This window comes from Dasypus novemcinctus, chromosome 21, assembly GCF_030445035.2.
Source record: "Dasypus novemcinctus isolate mDasNov1 chromosome 21, mDasNov1.1.hap2, whole genome shotgun sequence".
In the NCBI taxonomy this organism is placed as follows: Eukaryota; Metazoa; Chordata; class Mammalia; order Cingulata; family Dasypodidae; genus Dasypus; species Dasypus novemcinctus.
Window position 1 is genome coordinate 62,522,676 of NC_080693.1, and position 22,350 is coordinate 62,545,025.

Consider the following 22,350-nt stretch of genomic DNA (forward strand, 5'->3'; position numbering starts at 1 on the left):
TCCTAGACTGTGGCAACAGAATTCTTGGTCTGGGGAACAGGCTAGTGCTTACCTTCGTTAGTATCATCTTTTTTAGGCAAAATCAGTAAAGATGCTTCCTCTACCCCCTACCAGGTACAAATGCTGATGTGGCCCCTGCCCAAAATAAAAGCGCTCTTCCTTTTCCTCTTTAGAGCAGGGATTTTGAAAAGGGAGGGCAAGGTTGGGACTAGGGCCAAGCTGGGAGGGCTGAGATTGGGGGGAAGGAGGGGAAGGTGGAAAACAGCAGGAGGCCTGCACTGAAGCCAGACCCATGCATAATACTGCTCCCAACTTCTCTTTGATTTTATCTCCCCCCTTGCCAGTTATAGAAGCAATACATGGTCAGAGCAGACAACAGAGGAAAAGAAGTCTGTCAGAAACATACATGTGCACCTGGCCATCCATAATTCCACCACCCAGAGAAAACCACTGTTATTTGAATTTCTGTCAGTCTTATTTCCATGCATAACAAAAAGGGTATTATGCAGTGGCCTGTTTTTTCTTTTTTCTTACGGCATAAATATTTGCCTTTGTCAGTAAATATTCTTCTATAGCAGGGGTCAGCAGCTTTTTCTATAAAGGGCCAGATAGTTTTTAGGCTTGGCAGCACCCAGGGTTGTTTGCAACTACTCAGCTCTGCCATCGTAGCATGAAAAGAGCCAAAGACAAGACACAAACACTGAGCATGGCCACGTTCCGATAAAACTTGATGTACAAAAATAGGTGGAGGGAAGCGGACGTAACTCAAGTGATAGAGCGTCCATCTACCATATGGAGGGTCCAGGGTTCGATCCTCAGGGCCTCCTGACCTGTGTGGTGAGCTGGTCCACGTGCAGTGTTGCTGCACTCAAGGAGTACCATGCCATGCAGGGGTGCCCCCGTGTAGGGGTGCCCCACATGCAAAGAGTGTGCCCTGCAAGGAGGGCCACCCCACATGAAAAAAAAAGTGCAGCCCGCCCAGGAGTGGCGCCACACACACGGAGAGCTGACGCAGCAAGATGACGGAACAAAAAAGAGACACAGTTTCCCAGTGCCGCCGGATAATGCCAGCGGATGCTGAAGAACACACAGCGAATGGACACAGAGAGCAGACAATGGCGGGGGGGAGGGGAAAGGGGAGAGAAATAAATAAAATAAATCTTTAATAAAATAAAGTTATATAAAAAAAAATAGGTGGAGGGGCAATTGGGCCTGGGTCGTGGTTGGCCGACCCATACTCTGTAGTATTACTTTTAATAGTTCATTAGGATCCCATTGTGGGTCTAGTCTACATTATTTACTCTCCTTTTGATCATTTCGATTTTTTCCATTTAAAAATATATATAATAAACTTTATTTTCAAAAAGGTTTTAGATTACAGAAAAGTTACATTGAAAGTATAAGTGATTCCCACATACCCCCCTCCTTCTCCCACGTCTTCCTCTATTAATAACATCTTACAATTGTGTGGTACATTTGCTATGTTTCCATATTAAAAATATCATGAGTGCATCTCATCCTATAGCATGCCTGCACCCATGTCTGGGGGTGTGTACTTTTTTCTTTTCTTGTTTCTTAATAAACTCTTTACTTCTTTGCCTGAAAAAAAGAATATTACAAATATTACTGCAAGTAATATCCTTATCTGATGCACCTTTGATCACCCCCATTCCCTTGGATAAATTCCTAGAAGTGGAATTGCTGGATCCAGGGGTTTTCATAATTTTTAGGACTTTTGACACATATTGCTCAATTGTCCTCCAGGAAACACAGCAGAAGAAAGGGCTGCCCAGTTCTTATATCTTTGTCAATACTAGGCATTATAATTCCTTTCATTTAATAGATTTTTTAAAAAAGATTTATTTATTTATTTATTTCTCTCCCATTCCCTGCCCCACCCCGGTTGTCTGTTCTCTGTGTCTATTTGTTCCGTCTTCTTTGTCCACTTCTGTTGTCGTCAGCGGCACAGGAATCTGTGTTTCTTTTTGTTGCGTCATCTTGTGTCAGCTCTCCGTGCGTGCAGCGCCATTCCTGGGCAGGCTGAACTTTCTTTTGCGCTGGGCGGCTCTCCTTATGGGGCCCACTCCTTGCGCGGGGCTCCCCTACATGGGGACACCCCTGCATGGCAGGGCACTCCTTGTGTTCATCAGCACTGCGCATGGCCAGCTGTACACGGGTCAAGGAGGCCCGGGGTTTGACCCGCCGATCTCCCATGTGGTAGATGGACGCCCTAACCATTGGGCCAAGTCCGCCTCCTCATTTAATAGATTTTTTTAAAAAAGATCTCTTACTATGATTTTAATCCCATGGTGGCTTTATTGAATGTTTTTGGAATGTCAAAACCAGTGTTTTGAGGTCATGACATAGAGATTATTGAGATTTTACTGAGTCCTTTGTCCCCAAGGCTGTCGACTTTTCATGTGCTGTGAACCTGCAGTAAGGACAGCTAGAAAAATAAACGACTTGGTTCAGTGCAAACCTTGTCTTCTCGGGCCCAGTCACCCAAGTAATCAGATCTGGCCGGAGACCCCAGTGTGCTGCTCACAGTTAGGTGTGCGGTAAGGTCAGAGAACTGTTGTAAGGCAGAAGTTAAATGCTCTCTTCTCCACCACCAACAAAGGGGGAAATGTTTTGGAACTTACATAAACACATCTTTGTGATTGTGACCTAGCAAACAAACCTGACTCCTCCTTTTTCAAGCCAGGGGTGGAGGTACACCCCCCGTGGCACATGTCCTGTCACACAGGAAGTGCTGCCTTTGAGTGGGTCCCAGGCTTGGCTGGCTCTTTGAGTTTGATTTGGGAAGGGGGTGAAAAAAAAGCGGCTTAAGTTGCTGCCATCAATTCTGGGGATGAATGGCTAAGTGATGATGCTGATGAACAATTTGCATCTAAGAGGCGGTTTGGGGGTTTGTGAATAGCCCATGATTGCAGATAAACACCACCTGCCATGTGGCTGTCCACCGCAGCCCCCCTTCTGCTTGGGAGGGAGAGTTTTCTCCAGAGCAGAAAAGCTGTTCGTTTTTTCCTTCACTCTCCAATGCTTTTATGCTAATGAAGTGGAGCTGGATGAGAAAACTGGATTTACAGGAAGTCTAGCTGGTTCCTTTGGGAAGAAGGAAGAGCCATTTTCAGTTGAGGCTTGTCTACAGTTTGATTAAATTGGAAAAGTGGTACTAGACCTATGGTAGGCCAGGAATCTGCTTTTTTGACAAGTATCACTAGGTGATCTTATAAACCTAGCTGAGCTCCTAATTACCTGGAGGGTGTTGAAAGCTATAGTTCCTCAGGCCCAGCGCCTGGAGATTCTGATTCAGGAGGCCAGGATCTGTGTGTGGGAAGGGTTCTCCCTAAGGATTTGGGGAAGAAGCCAGGTCTGGGAACCAATCACTCCCCTAAGGAAATACTGGAGGGGACATACTCGGGGACTCTGTTCTACAGATCTGGAGCAGAAGAGGTGGGGAAGGAGAGGACGGGCAGTGCCAGGATCCCCTCTGGGGCTTGTGTTCCTCTTTGGGCCTGGGCCGAGCGCACGGAGCCAGGCGCAGTGGTTCTAACTGCACAACTCAGAACCACTTTGAACCAGCCCTTCATTCGCTCCTGGGTGGGAACTGCATCCTGGAAGCTGATTTCAGAGCTGAGCAGGTCTGAGCTTGGGGAGCCCACAGGGTGGGGTGGAAAAAGTCCTGGACTAAGCAGATTGAAATTTAGATGTGGTCAGCTCTGTGAACTTGGGCTACTTTGGAGCAGCAGGGTTTTAATGTGTAAAACAAAGATAAACATTATATATAATTGCATAAAATCACAAAGATGGAAATTTAAGCCAACTTGAAATACCATTTCATATATATGAAGGGATTCTTTTTTGCAATGAGAGCACTCAATGCTGGTGAAGTTGTGGTGAAATCAGTATATTCACAGACTGTCAGGAAACATTTTCAATTGGCACATACCTCTTCGTTGGTGATATGCTACTACGTGCTTGGATCCAGAAAGAGGTCCACACCCATTGACTAATAATTCCATTTCCGGGAATTATCTGAATAATTAAAACAGAAGCAGAGTTATATGCATTAAAGTATGTATTGCAGCATTACTTATAGAATGAAAAACCAATCCAAAATCAAAAGAAAAAACAAAAAACAACTGGAAATAAACTAAACATGAGTAGATCTGTGATGGAACTCTATGCAGACATTACAATGATCATTCATTGTGAAGATGATGTAGCAACATGGAAAACATTTATAAGTGTTAAGTGAAAATGGCAGAACCCCAGATGGTATGCTCTTTGGCCATAGCTCTGCACACTTTGAGTGCAAGTGTAGACAGAATGAAAGCCTATATGCAAGAGTGAAAGAATTCGTGCAGGGGATAAGATTATAGGTATTTTTCTCTTTTCCAAAAATTTCTTTAATTTTACTGTTGCACCCTTCTTTCATAATGAAAATCACTATTTCCTGCCCTTTTTACCACACCAGCTTGTTAGCAGGAATGAGAACCTGAAAATTGCTGCATATTTTGTGAAGGATTGTTGGAAGTGCATCCACTGTGCACGACTCCTATTTTCAACCCCATTATCTCAGGTGGATAAGACTAGACGCCCCCTTCAGCCAAGGCCCAGCCACGTCCTGGGGAAAGGAACACCTGAGTGGGAACTCTGGGCACCTTCAGGCTCTAGGGACAGTGCGCTCGCAGCCTTGCGGGGTGAGTTCACAGTTCCCTGAGCCAACCGCTCTGGGAGGAGGAAAAGAGGGCATGTGGATATTATCTTTCAAGGGGCTAAAAAATAGAGATGTAGACTCCTTTTGGGGGTATCTATTTTGGTTCTCAGTTGAAAATGGTACTCTTTCCCAGGGGCACTTCAATTGTCACAATGAGTGGGATTTAGTAGATGGGGGTTGGGATAGTGCTGCACAACATACTATCTGGTCCAAAATGCCCTTTGTGCCCCTGTTGAGAAAAACTGATCTAGTCAACCTTCCACGTCAGGGCCGCCATTATGGATGTGCAGGTTGCTTACTGTATAACTCTTGGGGGCACAATTCACATTATGGTTAAGAGTGTGGACTCTGAAATAGGACTTCCTGAGTTCAAATGCCAATGGGGAGATCTTGGGCATGTTGCTTATCTTCTGTGTATCTCAATTTCCTCCTTTGTGCAATGGAAATGGTAATAAAAAGATACCTCATATTAGTAACATAGGAACAACTTCATATTATTATTCTAAGGATTAAAGAATTAATATCTGTAGAGTTTAGAACAGCCCCTGGCTCATAGTAAGTGTTCAATTAACTTTAGATGTTTATCGTTCTCTGAGCTCTGACCCTTCCACCCACTGATTGATGCTCAATTTCTATTCCATGATTCTCACCATAATGCCCAGACTCCTGCTCTCCCTGGGATTTAACTTGTCCTGGGCCCACCTGTTATCTTCCCTTTTTGCTTATGCTTGCTTGAGTCTGTTTTTATAAACCGCAACCAAAAGTCTTAACTAAGGCAGGGAAAAAAGACTCACCTGCATGAAACAACAGTGGATGACACAAAAGGGGTTTCAATTAAGAGTGAGATTGCTATTGCTTGGCATAAAAAGACCATAAATGCCCCAGACAATACCTAATCATAACGGAATGAACTTTCAGTTCAAACAACAGTTGTTAAGTAAATGGAATGCTGCTAGCTAGGTTCTCTGTTCTCTGTTCTAAGAAAACAGTCAAATAACCAGAGCCAGTCCAGGCATGTGCTGGGAAGCCAAGGGAAGGAGACCCTCTCCCTGAAAATCTTTCAGACTAGCCCCTGAAATTCTGTCATTAGCGACTCAGGCTTTTGAATAGTAGGCAGTCCTCACTGAAAATATGAACGTTCCTGAAAAGGGACACACGGAAGTGTTGCTGCACTCTACTGGGATTTGCAAAAGGGTATTTTGGTCCAGATGATATGTTTATAAAGTGGCTTCCTCACTTCTTCCCCATTTCCCTAACTCCAGCTGCAAATGGTGGCAGTGCAAGAGCCCGGGCGAGGATGGAGGAGGCAGAAGGTTGCAGAGTGGATCTTCCTTCAAAATTGCTCATGGTCTCATCAACCATATGTTTAAGGAGAGAGCAGCAGCCCTTAAGAACTGGAGGGGCTCTGATTTGTTTCCATCTGGCATGGCCAACAGTTGGAATGACTGTAGTTTTTTTCTTTGCCAAAAACTAATCTAATCTGATTGCTCTGAGGTGAAAGTGAGGGGATGGGGTGGCGTTTATCTCCCAGGAATGGTTGTTCATGGACAATTTGCTAAGCCAATGGTTCCTAAATTTTGCTGCACATTAAAAAAACCCAGTACCTAGATTGGACCCCAGGCCATCACATTGTCAGTCTGGTTTCCAGGCATCAGAATTTTTTAAGATCCCCAGGTGGTTTCAATGTGTAGCCTACTTTGGGAACCACTACCCTAAGCATTTAGTGCATCAAGCACCTTATATGATTTATAACAGGTGAGGACCTGGTTCCTGCCCTCCAGACACCATATATTTTTAAAGTTTTTATTTTTAAAATTATCTACAATAAAATGGATTTTTTCTTTTGATGTACAGCTCTATGAATGTATTATATTGATGAGGCAGGTTAAAATAGGAAAAGAGGGAAGACGGAGCCACAACTAGGACCTGGTGGAGAATCTGGCTGTGAGACGCTGCCCAGAAACCCCCTGAGGGAAGGCTGCTACTAAGAACAAAGCCAGGGAAACGGACTTGGCCCAGTGGTTAGGGCGTCTGTCTACTACATGGGAGACCCACGGTTCAAACCCCAGGCCTCCTTGACCCGTGTGGAGCTGGCCCACGCGCAGTGCTGATGCGCTCAAGGAGTGCCATGACACGCAGGGGTGTCCCCGCGTAGGGGAGCCCCACGTGCAAGAAGTGCGCCCCGTAAGGAGAGCTGCCCAGCGTGAAAGGAAGTGCAGCCTGCCCAGGAATGGTGCTGCACACACAGAGAGATGACACAGCAAGATGATGCAACAAAAAGAAACACAGATTCCAGGACCGCTGACAACAACAGAAGCAGACAAAGAAGACACAGCAAATAGACACAGAGCAGACAACGGGGGGCGGGGAGGGGGGCGATAAATAAAAATAAAATAAATCTTAAAAAAAAAAAGAAGAAAGCCAGGGAGGCGGACTTGGCCCAATGGATAGGGCGTCCGTCTACCACATGGAAGGTCCATGGTTCAAACCCCGGGCCTCTTTGACCCGTGTGGAGCTGGCCCATGCGCAGTGCTGATGCGTGCCACGCAGGGGTGTCCCCCGCATAGGGGAGCCCCACACGCAAGGAGTGCGCCCCGTAAGGAGAGCCGCCCAGCGCGAAAGAAAGTGCAGCCTGCCCAGGAATGGTGCTGCACACACGGAGAGCTGACACAAGATGACGCAACAAAAAGAAACACAGATTCCTGGTGCCGCTGATAAGGATAGAAGCGTTCACAGAAGAACACACAGCGAATGGACACAGAGAGCAGACAACTGCAGTGGGGCGGGGAGGTAGAAATAAATAAAAAATAAATCTTTAAATAAAAAAAGAACAAAGCCAGAAAGACCCATGGAGACTCTGGGCTCAAGAGGAGGCCCTGGATAACTCCAGCAGGCCTTCCTATTGGTCCTGGATAACTCCAAACTAAAGACTTCCTCATTGGTCCCCTGAGAGCTAACAGGTGGGGAGTGTAAGGCAACCAATCAGAATAGGCAACAGCTGGGGCCCTTCCCCAAAATTAGGAAAGGGGAGGAGGAAAGGTCTTAAAAAGGCCTAACCCAGGGCTCCATGCCTGCATCTCACCCTGTAGCAACATCTGTACCCGTGTCTGGGGTTGTGTACTATCTCTCTTTTTTTTTAAAAGATTTGTTTATTTATTTATTTCTCTCCCCTTTCCCCCCCGCCCCCCGGTTGTCTGTTCTCTGTGTCTATTTGCTGCGTCTTCTTTGTCCACTTCTGTTCCTGTCAGCGGCAGGGGAATCTGTGTCTCTTCTAGTTGCGTCATCTTGCGCGTCAGTTCTCCGTGTGTGTGGTGCCATTCCTGGGCAGGCTGTAACTTCTTTCACGCTGGGCAGCTCTCCTTATGGGGTGCACTCCTTGCACATGGGGCTTCCCTACATGGGGGACACCCCTGTATGGCTGGGCACTCCTTGCGCACATCAGCACTGCGCATGGGCCAGCTCCACACGGGTCAAGGAGGCCCGGGGTTTGAACCGTGGATCTCCCATGTGGTAGACGGACACCCTAACCACTGGGCCAAGTCCACTACCTGTACTATCTCTTTTCTTGTTGTTTATTAGTAAACTCTTTACTCCCTTGCCTACCCTATGGCGTGTCCTTAAGTTCCTTTATGTGACATACCCAAGAACCTAGATGCCCAGAACCCAGAGCATCCTGTTAACAGTGAGATATAAATCATGTACCATAAAATTCACCCTTTTAAAGTGTATGATTCTGTGGGTTTTAGTATATTTACCGAGTTGTGTAACCATCACCACTAATTCCAGAACATTGTCAGCACTCCAAAAAGAAATCCCACACACATTAGCAGTTACTCCCCATTGTCCCCTTCCCTTCTCTCTGCCACAATGGGTGGCCACTAATTTACTTTCTGTCTTTCTGGATTTGTCTATTCTGGACATTTCATATAAAATGGAATAATCATACAATATGTGGCCTTTTGTGTCTGGCTTCTTTCACTTAGCATAATGTTTTCAAGGTTCATCCAAGATATAGCATTTATCAGTCCTTCATTCCTATTTTTTTTTAAGATTTATTTTTTATTTATTTCTCTCCCCTTCACACACCCCCTCCTGTTGTCTGCTCTCTGTGTTCATTTGCTGTGTGTTCTTCTGTGTCTGCTTGCATTTTTGTCAGCAGCACCGGGAATCTGTGTCTTTTTTTTTGTTGCATCATCTTGCTGCGTCAGCTTTCCATGTGTGTGGTGCCATTCCTGGGCAGGCCGCACTTTTTTCACACGGGGCAGCTTTCCTTACGGGGCACACTCCTTGCGTGTGGGGCTCCCCTACGCGGGGGACACACCTGCGTGGCAGGGCACTCCTTGCATTCATCAGCACTGCACGTAGGCCAGCTCACCACATGGGTCAGGAGGCCCTAGGTTTGAACCCTGGACCTCCCATGTGGTAGATAGATGCTCTATTGATTGAGCCAAATCTGCTTCCCCTGCAATCCTTTTTGTGACTGAATAATACTCTGTTATATGGATATACCACATTTTGTTACATTCATCGGTTGATAGACATTTGAGTTGTTTACATTTTTTGGCTGTTGTGAATAATGCTGCTATGAACATCCATGTACAAGTTTTTGTGAAGACATATTTTTTCCTTTCTCTTGGGTCCATATCTGAGAGTGGAATTACTGGGGATTGGGTAACTCTATGCTTAACTTTTTGAGGAACTGCCAAGCTATTTTCCAGAGTGGTATATCATTTTGCATTCTCATCCACAATGTATGAGAGTTCCAGTTGCTCCACATCGTTGCCAGACTTGGTTTTGTCAGTATTTTTAAATTTAGTATTCTAATAATTTGCATTTCCCTAATTACTAAGGATGTTGAACATCTTTCCATGCTCTTATTTGCCATCCTCATATCTTCTTTGGTGAAGTACTTATTCATGTCATTTGCTCATTAAAAAATTTGTTTTTTATTATCAAGTTTTGAGAGTCATTATATAGTCTGGATACAAATCCTTTGTTGGGTTGATGACTTGCAAATATTTTCTCCCAATCTGTATAGCTTAGGCTCAATACTCTTGGTATATGTGTGATGAGAAAGGAATGGAATTAATACTTAGTGAGCACCTACTATGTGCTGGACATCGTGATGGATTGCTTGGGAACAAGGGATATGAGTAAGACAGAGTCCCTGTCCTGAAGGGAACTTGTCTGGGGATGGGGTGGGAGGTGGAACTTGGACACCACTCTCCATACAACAAGCAGAAATGTCGGAGACACTTGGGGGTACAGAGTGAGGCAGAAGAGGGAAATGATAGAGCTGAGTGGTTAAAAATGAGGGCTCTGGAGTCAGACTACTGGATCCCAGCTGTACCATTTTCCCCCTGTGTGACCTTGGGTAGGTTATAAACGTCTCTGTACTTCTGTTTCTTTGTTCACAAAATTGGGGCAATAATAATGCCTACCTCAAAGGGTGGGGGGTATTAAATGAGATGATGCAGGTGGCCTTTGAGCTGAGCCTTGAGGCTGGGCAGAACTTCCAGAAGCTGAGTTGGGGTGGTAAAGAGGTTGGAGTAGCTCTTTGAACCATATACTTCACCTCATGCTTGTGATTCTGCTCTCTTACTTGTTCCTTCTCCTTCCTTCTTCATCCTGCATTCTCTTCTCACCCAGACTCTTTCTTTCCTTTTCCTGCCTCTCCCCTTTTTCCTTCCAATCTACCAGAGGCCTCTGTGGGCTCCTCTGTTGCCCTTGGCCTAATGGGGTCGGTGACCGCTGGGTTATGGGCCGCTGCTCTGAGGCTGTGGGGCTGCCTTTGGCTCCTGGCTGGGGACTTTGCACCTTGCTCGAAAGGAAGCAGGACGTCCTCTCAGGGATTCTTCCCCTGAAGCCTGGTGCAACTGCTCAGCAAGAGATCAATTTAGCTCCGGGTCACATCCAGTCCAAATTATCGAGGAGTTTTATGTGTGGACGTCAAGCCGATGTTGTGACACCAGTTCTACCAGCTGGAGCCTGTTCGGTTAATAATTTACTGACAGGGAAATGGGAGTTAAATGAGCCAGGAGACATATTTTGAGTGAACTTTGGGGTACCTCTGATAACAGTTTGTGTAATTTGTCCAGGCGGGCACTAAAGCTGTCTGAGTTCTAATGTCCTGCCTGCCATACTGACCTTTTAGATTCATTTTATTAACATGGCTGACTTTGATTTACGTTCATTTTATTGCTTTAGTTTTTCCTCTGAGCTCACAACCAGAACAGTGGAAATTGGCTCTGTGAGGGATTACGTAGCTCTGCTGCTACTCTTTTGAAATTCTTAATAATTTATGAACAAGGGGACAGACATTTTGTACCAAGCCCTGAAAATTCACTGTTATGTCCACAGTTCTTAGTGTTGACCTCAGGTGAATTTTCAAGGTCATTCTGTTCTTTCCCCTGCCTCTGGGACCATCCTGCCATCCTGACTGTTGAAGACCCTCAGGGAGGCTGATTGCCCACCCTCTATGGCAGTCCTGTCCAAAAGTCTTGCAGTCATGCCAGCGAGGATATCTTAAAGAGCAAACATAATTTATTTAAAAATAAGTAATATATGGATATGGTAAAAAATTCAAAAGTACAGAGGGGTGTACAGTAGGGTACCCTTGTTATCCCTCAATCCTCTTGTTCCCCTTCTGCAGAGACAACTATCATTACCCATCTCCATGCTACTTCCAGATTAAGTCTATGCTTCAGTGAACATATATATATATATACATCTCCATAACTGAATTTCTTTACAAGATGGAGGTATAGTCTGTACGCTGTTTTGAACCTTTCTCTTTTCACCTAACTATATATTTTGGACATAATTCCAGATCATCATATAGATTTACCTCATTATTTTTTTGGAAATGATTTTCCATTGTTTCAATGTACCACAGTTTACTTAATAAATTCCACATTGATGGACACTTAGGTTGTTTCCAAACTCTTGCTCCTAAAAGCAATGCTTTTAGGAAAATGTATTTGACAAAATATCAAGAAACATCCTTTCTTGATAAAAACACTCCAAAAGATAGGAATAGAAGGAAACTTTCTCAATATGATAAAGTACATATATGAAAAACCCACAGCTAACATTGTACTCAATAGTGAAAGATTGAAAGCTTTCCTGTTGAGATCAGGTACAAGACAAGGATTCCCACTGTCTCCATTGTTATTCAATGTTGTGCTAGAAGTTCTAGCTAGTGCAATTAGGCAAGAAAAAGAAATAAAAGGCACCCAAATAGGAAAGGAAGAAGTAAAACTTTTGCTATTTGCTGATGATATGATCCTATACTTTAAAAACCCTGGAAAATCCACAACACACTACTAGAACTAATGGATAAGTTCAGCAAAGTGGTGGGATAGAAGATTAATATGCAAAAATCAATGGCGTTTCTATACATTACTGATGAACAAACTGAGGAGATAGTAAAAAAAAAATTCCATTGGGAAGCAGATTTGGCTCAACTGATAGAGCGTCCACCTACCATATGGGAAGTCCAGGGTTCAAACCCAGGGCCTCCTGACTCGTGAGGTGAGTTGGCCCACACACAGTGCGCAAGGAGCACCGTGCCATGCAGGGGTGTCCCCCGTGTAGGGGAGTCCCACACGCAAGGAGTGCACCCTGTAAGGAGAGCCACCCAGCATGAAAAAAGTGCAGCCTGCCCAGGAGTAGCGCCACACACATGGAGAGCTGATGCAGCAAGATGATGCAACAAAAAGAGACACAGATTCCTGGTGTCACTGACAAGAATGCAAGAAGACACAGAAGAACACACAGCAAAGGTACACAGAGAGCAGACAACTGGAGGGGGGAGCAGGGAAGGGGAGAGAAATAAATAAAAAATAAATCTTAAAAAAAATTCCATTTATAATAGCAACTAAAAGAATCAAATATTTAGGAATAAACTTAACCTAGGATATAAAGGACTTATATTCAGAAAACTACTAAACATTGCTAAAAGAAACCAAAGAAGACCTACATAAATGGAAAGACATTCTCTGTTCATGGGTTGGAAGACTAAATATTAAGATGTCAATTCTACCCTAACCGATCTACAGATTTTAACACAATCCCAATAAAAATTCTAACAGCCTTCTTCGTAGAATTGGAAAAGTCAATTATCAAATTTTATCTGGAAGGCGCCTGAGTAGCCAAAACTATTTTTTAAAAGAAGAATGAAGTTGGTGGAACTCTCGTTTCCTGACTTTAAAGCATATTATTTAGCTACAGTGGTAAAAACAACATGGTGCCTCTCATGCTGGGGGTGGAGTAAAAATGGTAGCTATCAGCCTCTTTCTGACTTGGGCAAGTTCAAACTTTGGCTGTTTTTAGGATTATGCTTTGGCCAGCTGAGTTTACTAATCAGGTGGCTGAAATTGGTACCCAACCATCTCCTCCTCCCCTGTTTTTGGGAAGTGGAGCTTCCAGTTCCAGCCATGGAGTGGCGCCATTGGTGGAGGATGGGCACCAGCCTCTGTGGTATGGAGTCCTCTGCTCACGAATCTTGTCTGCAGATGGGCAGTCTCCTCCCATTCTTTCAAGGATGTCGCAGGATGCTATTCTGATCTCCTGGAGCCCCCAAACAGGTGCTTTAGATAGCTCTGGGTGATTACTGACTGCCCTGTAGCATGAGTTAACTCTAGAAGCTCCTTGCTCTGCTGCCATCTTGCTGATTGTCACACACTATAATTTTTAAAATTTCTTCCAGGTGAACATATCTCTTTGGTTCTGGTTACCGGACTTTTCCAACAGCATGACCCCCAAGCACCAGTCTTCACTCCTGCCTCAAAGGAAGAAAGCAAAGCTGCTTCCTGCCCATAGCCCAGAGGAGACATCAGTCACTCTGGCCTTGCCAAAAAGAGAAAAAGAACAGCAGGAAGCAAATGAACATATTGATGAAGTATAAAATGAAATGGACAGAGTTAATGAACCAGGCAGTGAGGAAGTTTTGAAAGTAGAACAGAAAAATCATAAACTTCACCAATCATCCTTTCAGAAGAGGTCAGAATTGATTATCAAAATCCCAAATTTGGGGGTAAAAACAGTTGTCAACCATTCACAAATGTCTTCACCACTTGGGGAGGAGGATGAAGAGGTGCTGCATTATTGGACCAGAGTTGACATGATGGAATTTGAGGATATAAAGTCAGGTTACAGAATAGATTTTCCTTTTGATGAAAATCCTTACTTTGAAAATAAAGTTCTCTCCAAAGAATTTAATCCAAAAGAGATTGACTGAAATCAGATGGAAATCTGGAAAGGACTTGACAAAACATTCAAGTCAAACACAATGAAACCAGCAGGAAGAGTCAGCATGAAGAGCCAGAGGGCTTCTCTACTTGGTGTACTGACCACTCCAGGGCAGATGCAGATGAGTTAGGAGAGGTAATTAAAGATGATATTTGGCCAAATCCACTGCAGTACTATTTGGTTCCTGATAAGGATGATGAGCGGACTTGGCCCAGCAGTTAGGGCGTCCGTCTACAACATGGGAGGTCCGTGGTTCAAACCCCGGGCCTCCTTGACCCTTGTGGAGCTGGCCCATGCACAGTGCTGATGCACACAAGGAGTCCCCTGCCACGCAGGGGTGTCCCCCGTGTAGGGGAGCCCCACGTGCAAGAAGTGCACCCTGTAAGGAGAGCCGCCAGCGCCAAAGAAAGTGTAGCCTGCCTAAGAATGGTGCCGCCCACACGGAGAAATGACACAAGATGACGCAGCAAAAAGAAACACAGATTCCCATGCTCCTGACAACAATAGAAGCAGACAAAGAAGGCTCAGCAAATAGAGAGAACAGACAACTGGGGGGGGGGGGGGAAGGGGAGAGAAATAAATAAATAAATAAATCTTAAAAAAAAAAAAGAAGAAGGAAGAGAATTGGAAGAGACTGATGAAGAAGGGACAAGAATGAAGGAGAAGAAGATAAAGATGGTGATGATGAGAGAGAGAAAGGAGAGAAGGATGAAGGAGAAGATGACTAATAGAACACTGATGGATTCCAACCTCCCCTTTTAAATTTTCTCCAGTCCCTGAAAGCAAGTTGCAGTATTTTTTTCCCCTATTGTGCTCAGTCACCCTGTTCTTGAGGTCTCTTTTCTCTTCTTTACACCATGGTTCTCAACTTATTTTGGGGAAAATACCTGGAGCAGAATACATTGGGGAAAAAACTATACCCTTTTCTGTTCCAAATTAATTTTTATCCCTTCCTGTCTCAACAAAAAATTTTATGGAATCAACACAAAACCATGTTCTGGAGGAAAAAAGTAAAACTTTCTGCTTCCTTCACTTTGGGGGAAGTTGGAAAGTGCTAGGCCCCTGTGCAGTAGTGCATAGAATTCTAGCTTCTTTCTTCCTTTGTCTGTACTTGGGTTTAGCGATTACACTGTGGCTCTATGTGAACATGGACAGTTAGCATTTACCAATATGTATCTGTCTACTTTCTTTTGTTTAAAAAAAGAAAATTATTTAAAAATGGGGTAATGGAAGGTCAGCAAAGGGTGGGTTTGAGAGGTTAAGTGGGCATTTTGACAACATGCCTTCTCCTTTGGCATGTTTAATTGTGATGTTTAATGGACATCCTTCCAGTTTAAGATGATACTTTAAAAATAAAATGATGCCTTAAGACCTTCCACTTGGCAGGAGAATCAGCAGAACCTGTAGGATCTTATTTGGAATTGACATTCTCTATTGTAATTTTGTTCCTGTTTATTTTTAAATTTTCTTTTTAGTTTACTGGAAAGGAAAGGTGATGCTCAGTTTTAAAACTTGAAAGTATACAAGTTGCTTTTTTTTTACAATAAAACTAAATGTGTATGTATAAAAACACAGAGGGACATGGATTTGGCTCAATGGATAGTGCGTCTGCCTACCACATGGGAGGTCCAGGGATCAAACCCAGGGCCTCCTGACCTGCGACGAGCTGGCCCACGTGCAGTGCTGATGTGCGCAAAGAGTGCTGTGCCACGCAGGGGTGTCCCCCACGTAGGGGAGCCCCACGTGCAAGGAGTACGCCCCATAAGGAGAGCTGCCCTGTGTGGAAAAAAGCGCGGCCTGCCCAGGAGTGGCGCCACACACACACAGAGCTGATGCAGCAAAATGACACAGCAAAAAGAGACACAGATTCCCGGTACCACTGACAAGAATGCAAGTGGACACAGAAGAACACACAGCTAATGGACACAGAGAGCAGACAACTGAGGGGAGGGCAGGGAAGGGGAGAGAAATAAATTAAAAAATAAAAAAAATAAAAAAAAATAAAAACAAACAAGCAACAACAACAACAACAAAAACATGGAACTGGCATAAAGATAGATTGACCAATGGAATTGAAATGAGAGTTTGGAAATAGACCCTCAAGCGGTTTTTGAGGAGGCTGTCAAACCCACCCAGCTGGGTCAGAATAACCTATTCAACAAATGGTGCTGGGAAAACTGGATATCCATATTTAAAAGAAAGAAAGAGGACCCTTTTCTCATGCCTTATACAAAAATTAACTCAAAATGGATCAAGGACTTAAACATAAAATCTTATCCACAAGATTCTTAAAAGAAAATGGAAAGAAGGTCTTGTGGTAGATGGTGATTTGTTGGACTTTATATGCAAAGCAAAAACAATGAAAGAAAAAATAGATAAATGGGACTTCCTCAAAATTAAACACTGTTGTGTTTCAAAAGATTTTGTAAAGGTGAAAAAGCAGTCTACTCAATGGGAGAAAATCTTTGGAAACCACATATCTGACAAGGGTTTGATTTCCATGTCACATAAAGAGATCACACAACTCAACAACAAAAGGACAAGGAACCTTATTAAAAATTGGTCAAAGACTTCAGAAGATATTTTTCCAAAGAGGAAATACAAATGGCCAAAAAGCACATGGAAGATGCTCAACATCACTGGCTATTAGGGAAATGGTGTAGCCTCTGTGAAGATGGTTTGGTGGTTCCTCAGAAAGTTAAATATAGAACTGCTGTATGATTCAGCAATCCTTCTATTAGGAATATATTCAGAAGAACTGAAAGCGAGGGTGTGAACAGATATTTGTACACCAATGTTCATAGCGTCATTCACAATTGCTAAAAGATGGAAACAACCTAAGTGCCCGTCATCCAATAGATGGATAAACAAAATGTGGCATATACATACGATAGACTACTATTCAGCTGTAAGAACTGGGGAAGCGCATGAAAACATGGATGAACCTTGAGGATATTATGTTGAGTGAAATAAGCCAGACACAAAAGGATGTATATTGTTAAACCATAGAGTATGTTTGTAAGAGACAGAATGTGGGTAGAGGAGGGGAAGTTGATACTGAATGTATATAGAATGTTTAATAAGGTCAATTGTAAATATGTGGTAATGATGTAGAGTTGATGGTAGCACATTATAATGAATATAACAAATACTACTGACTTATAAATGTGATCGTGGCTGAAAGGGGTAGTCTAAGGAGGTTAATGCTGATTGAAAGACAACTAGAGAATAATCTAGGGACTGTTATAAAAGTAATTTTCGTGGTAGATGAGGATTGTGGTTAATAATATAGATACAAGAATGTTCTACAACAAGGTGTTAAGAATACGGTGATATATGGGAAAAATACAGCTAATGTAACTTATAGACTATAGTTAACAGGAATATTGTAATATTTTCATAGCAAAGGCAAAGAAGGCACTAGAGAAATGCTAAAGGTTAAAAAAAGAATTTGGAGCTTAGTTTATGAGATATGAATATGATTAAGCATTTCTTCTTTTCTCCATTAACAAGGAGACTTTGGTCATGTCATTTAACCAATCTGTGCTCTTTTATGTATTTTTCTGAACACCAGAGAAACAACTGAGTTTGTTTTCAGGATTAAATAAGATAAATGTGGGAAGTGGACTTGGCCCAATGGATAGGGCTTCTGCCTACTACATGGGAGGTCCGTGGTTCAAACCCTGGGTCTCCTTGACCCGTATGGAGCTGGCCCATGCACAGTGCTGATGCACACAAGGAGTGCCATGCCACGCAGGGGTGTCCCCCGCATAGGAGAGTCCCACACACAAGGAGTGTGCCCCATAAGGAGAGCCGCCCAGCGCGAAAGAAAATGCAGCCTGCCCAAGAATGGCACCGCACACACAGAGAGCTGACGCAACAAGATGACGCAACAAAAAGAAAAACAGATTCTTGGTGCTGCTGAAAAGGATAGAAGTGATCACAGAGGAACACACAATGAATGGACACAGAGAGCAGAACCTGGGGAGGGGAAGGGGAGAGAATAAATAAAAAATAAATCTTAAAAAAAAAAAGATAAATGTGCCTGGACAGAATTTTTTTAGAGTAATGCTTCCATAATTTGTTAAGCTGCCTTTTGTCAGTTATTTTATTTTTTGAAGTTGAAATAAAGTTTACTTAAAAAATAAATACATAAAATCAATGCTCTTAGAATAAGTTTGCCAGCTTTAGCAAATTAAAATACAATAGTTTTTAGTATAAGCATGTCTAAAATGTCCTGCTCTCCCTCCCTTGAGACATAAGAATGGGACATATATGAAAAAATTATCCCTTGTTTATCTAAAATTCAAACTTAATTGGGCCTCCTGTATTTTATCTGGCAATCTTATCTTAGAGCAATGCCTGGCACATAGTAGGAGCTGAGTAAAGATGTATTGAAAATGTTCCTTTTCTAGAATAAAAGCTCACGAGGTACTTTGTCACATCCCCTGCTTGATCTTCAGTGCCCCAAACTATCTGGCACATAGTAAATGCTTAATAGATATTTGTTCAACATGGACAAATGCCTCAGTGAATGTCTTTGTGAATGCTTCATTTGGCTCATGAGAGAATATATTTGTAGGATAAATTCATTTGTTTAAAAGTCTAATAGATTCTGCCAAATTGTTGTCTAATTGTATTTCTGCTCATCACCTAAAGTCATTTCACCTCTGGGAAGCTTCCCCTAGAGACTTCCCTAAATGGCAATCAGGAAGGAATTGAAAGTTGCCAACCCCATTAGGGCACTCCTTTATGCCATGTCCATTAATCCATGCCAGGAGATGAGGAATTTTAGATGCAAATGGAGGTAGATACCATCTGGCTCATCAAGACCTTGACTGAATTGTCCCAGGAGGCCCTGGAGGATTCCAGGAGGAGACCAGTGGCCCTGCCAGGTTCCCCATGATGGATGGCTCATGTTGGCTGAACTGTCCCAGAGGCACTCTTGAGTTCATCGTCCACCTGCCTTCCAATCTTCCGATCTGTCACCAGCACAGGATGATTTAATCATCATAATGAGGCTGTCACAGAAAGCATGCTCTGCCACCGCTGGTGGGAAAACCAGTTCCCAGTCTTCCCCTGGTGAGCCTAAGCACATGCAGGCACTGTTGGTCAACCACGGAAATCTGGATGGAGGACGGATGGCAGGAGCAGTTACACGAAGCAGAGGGGACACAAGGTTAAGCTTTTTAGCCTCAGATATGAGTCCCTATTTCACCTTTTCCAGTACTAACTGGGTGACTTTGAACAAATGAAACTCTCTTTGCATCAGTTTCCTCTGTAGTAAAGTGAGACTAATAACCCTGAACTATTAACTCACAGGTTTATCAAGAAATTAAAATAACATATGGGAAAGGGTTGGGTAAATTTGTGAAGAGTTCTATAAATGTGTTTATTTTAAAGCTGAGAGTGTGAATGGCAGAGGGCCTCAATTTTTTTTAAGGCTTATTTTTATTTATTCCCCCTCACCTTGTTTGTACTTACTGTGTCCATTTGCCGTGTGCTCATCTTCTTTTTAGGAGGCACTGGGAACTGAATCTGGGACCTCCATTTGGGAGAGAGGCAGTCAATCGCTTGAGCCACCTCCACTCCCTGCTTTGTGGCATCTCTCATTGTGTTTCCTCTTTGTGTCTACTTGCTGCGTCATCTTATTGCATCAGCTTGCCATGCCAGCCCGTCTCACCAGCTGTCTTGCTTATCTTCTCCAGGAGGACCTGGGAACTGAACCCAGGACCTTCCATGTGGTAGGTGAGAGTTCAATTGCTTGAGCCACATCTGCTTCCCTCAAATGTTTTTTAAGCTTTTTGTTTTGTTTTGTTTTGTACCAGCATGGCCTCAAAATTTCTACCCAGGAGGGCTTAAAGGGCAACAACATGGACATACCCTTTTAAGGAGGTTGAAAAGCTGTCAATATTAATCATTAGTCCCCATCGAAGCCTGGGGCAGGACTGGATGAGTACAGGTGTGGGCTGAATCCCTTAAGCCACGACTGGTGCCCCCACCGTCTCATCCCAAGACTGGGAACTGGGGTCCCTGATCTTCCATTTCTCCACGTAGAAGCCTCTCACCACGCTGCCCATGAGGACAGACAGTGCTGACTCTACTGGCTCCTAGAAACCCGCCATGTCCACGGAGCTGGCTGTGAGTCTAATTTAAAATCAGGCTTCTCTTAAGTTCTCACCTTGGCATCTGGTGATCTCTGGCGGATGGGAGCTCTTGCAATATAAGAAATAAAGCCAACATTCTCTGCTGTCTTTGGGAAGGAGAGCCTTCCCAGAAGTGTCCCAGAAGTAGAGGAAGTGCTCAGCCCTGGGGCCAGAGAGGCTGGCTCAGTCTTACACCATGGTGAGTGTCAAAGGGAAGGTCCCACCCACCCTGCTCCTGCCGGCCAGCTCTGGGTGTGTGGCTCTGAACAGCTCTTTCTCCCTCAGGCGTAAAGGAAAAGTGGCAAATCACTGTGTGTGTGTGTGTGTTTGTGTGTGTGTGAGAGAGAGGAGGTACATTCCAGGCCTGGCCCAGAAGGCTCCATTCTGTGAGGACCTGTGAGTTTTGTCTTTGTGTGAAGTGAAACGCCAATGAACTGCAAATTAAGAATAACCCTCAACCTCTCCTTCCAGGGTAAACTACCTGGGAGTTTGGGATTAGAAAACTGGGGTGTCCTTTTCAGGATTCTGTCCCAGGTATAGGAAATGGGGAGTAGAAGGAGGGGGTGATCACTTTGCCCACCTCCACCCCCTTCCCAACTACAGTTCAGAAGTCTGGGAGCCTGTGGATTTTTCCATCAAGAATCTATGTCAATTCTCTGAGAACAGGGTCCTTCCTGCTCTGCTTCAGCTACCCTGACCTCTTTTCTGATCTGGCAAGCTGCCTTCCAGCCTCAGGACCTTTGCTTCTGCTCTTCTCCCTGCCAGGCTCAGCTCAAAAGTTCCTTTCTCAAAGAACATCTCCTGATCACTACCTCTAAAACAGAGGCCCCAGCCCCGCACCCTCTATCACCTCTGGGTGCTGCAATGAAAGGTCCAGTGGGCAGAGAGCTGATGTTTTGTTCACTGATGTAAACCCAGACCTCGCACAGGGTCCAGCTCGTCATAGGTGTCCACTACACCTGGTCTGAGTGAACATTGAATGCGTGACCCACCTGCTTTTTATTCCTGTGGGCCTTATCTCTATCAAGCATCATTCTGCTTACAAGTTTATCCATTTGCTTGTTTATTGTGTGTCTCCCCAAACAAACGAAAGTTCCACAAGGGCAGAGGCATTTCTTTCTGGTTCTCCAATGTCTATCACCAATGTCTCAAGAGTGCCTGACACATAAGATTCCCAAAAGGCTTTGTTGAATGTATAGGAGACTGTGTTCTTCACAGACAGAGCTCCAAAGAGGACAATTCTGATGTACAGATAGATTGGGGTTGTGTGTGACTTTTCCCACTAATTCAGAATCAATTCCTGGATGGAAGAATGGATTACAGGATTTCTTTGAAACATTTTTTTTTTTTAAACTTAGCTTAAATATCCATCGGCACCTCTTGTGCACCAAACACTGCATTAGGAACAGAAATTTTCACATATGTTGTGCCTCATTAGGGAAGTTCTATCCAACAGATAAATAGCACTTAAAATTTTGCTTCTTTCTTTAAAAAAAGGAAAGTGCAGAAACAAACAAAAATATTAAGCCTCCATTTTATTGAGGGCTCAGGGTAGTTGGGTTCTGGTTTACTGGTACGTTGCTTGGCATTCAGTGCCCTGGAGCATCTCCTCCCGACTTACCTTTCCAAGCATCTGACCCATCACTTCCCCTCGGGGACACCATGCCCCAGCAAATTCAAACTGCTCACCGTCCTCACATTTTCCATCCTGTCTCATGCACCTGCCTGCTCTGTTCCAGCTCCTGGATTGTCCTTTCCCTCTTCTCCACAGGTCTTACTTATCATTTAAGGTTCTCCTTCTCCAGGAAGCCTTTCCTGATACTGTCTTGGGATTTATGGTAGGACATGACTTATCTTTCCTCCTGGGGGAGGCAGCTCCATATTTGGCTCCTCTTGGTGAGCCCCCACCCGTTCCTTCTCTTCCCCTTGAAGTGCTCAGTGCATGCGAGTCTGCACATTATAGGTAGGCACTAAAAGCCTTTATTCACTCTCTCTTACCTTTGTGGTGTGGATCCACTAGGACTGGATTCTCCAGTATAGTAACACCTTGATAAACTGAAGTATTTGGGATTAGAGGGTGTTTTGAATAATGGAGTTTTTGATTAAAGAAAGGTAAATAAGAAACCTCTTTAGTTGAATGCTTTTTGAAACTCTTTCTATATTGCTCCAGTTTGTGATTCTAGAATAATATGGTGCAGGTGATGGGATGTTTCTTGTTCTAGGAACAAG

At 43.8% G+C, this 22,350-nt stretch overlaps 1 long non-coding RNA gene and 1 pseudogene across 1 annotated transcript; one reads left to right on the forward strand and one right to left on the reverse strand.

The window, feature by feature from the left end:
• Positions 1-1,338: 1,338 nt before the first annotated feature.
• Positions 1,339-20,588, reverse strand: LOC139437265 (uncharacterized). Its single transcript, XR_011647003.1, has 3 exons — positions 20,157-20,588; positions 3,953-4,038; positions 1,339-1,599 (listed from the first exon to the last, which is right to left on the reverse strand). It is a non-coding gene; the product is annotated as an uncharacterized lncRNA (long non-coding RNA).
• On the forward strand, positions 13,479-14,703 carry LOC101447052 (protein SET-like; annotated as a pseudogene).
• Positions 20,589-22,350: the final 1,762 nt, after the last annotated feature.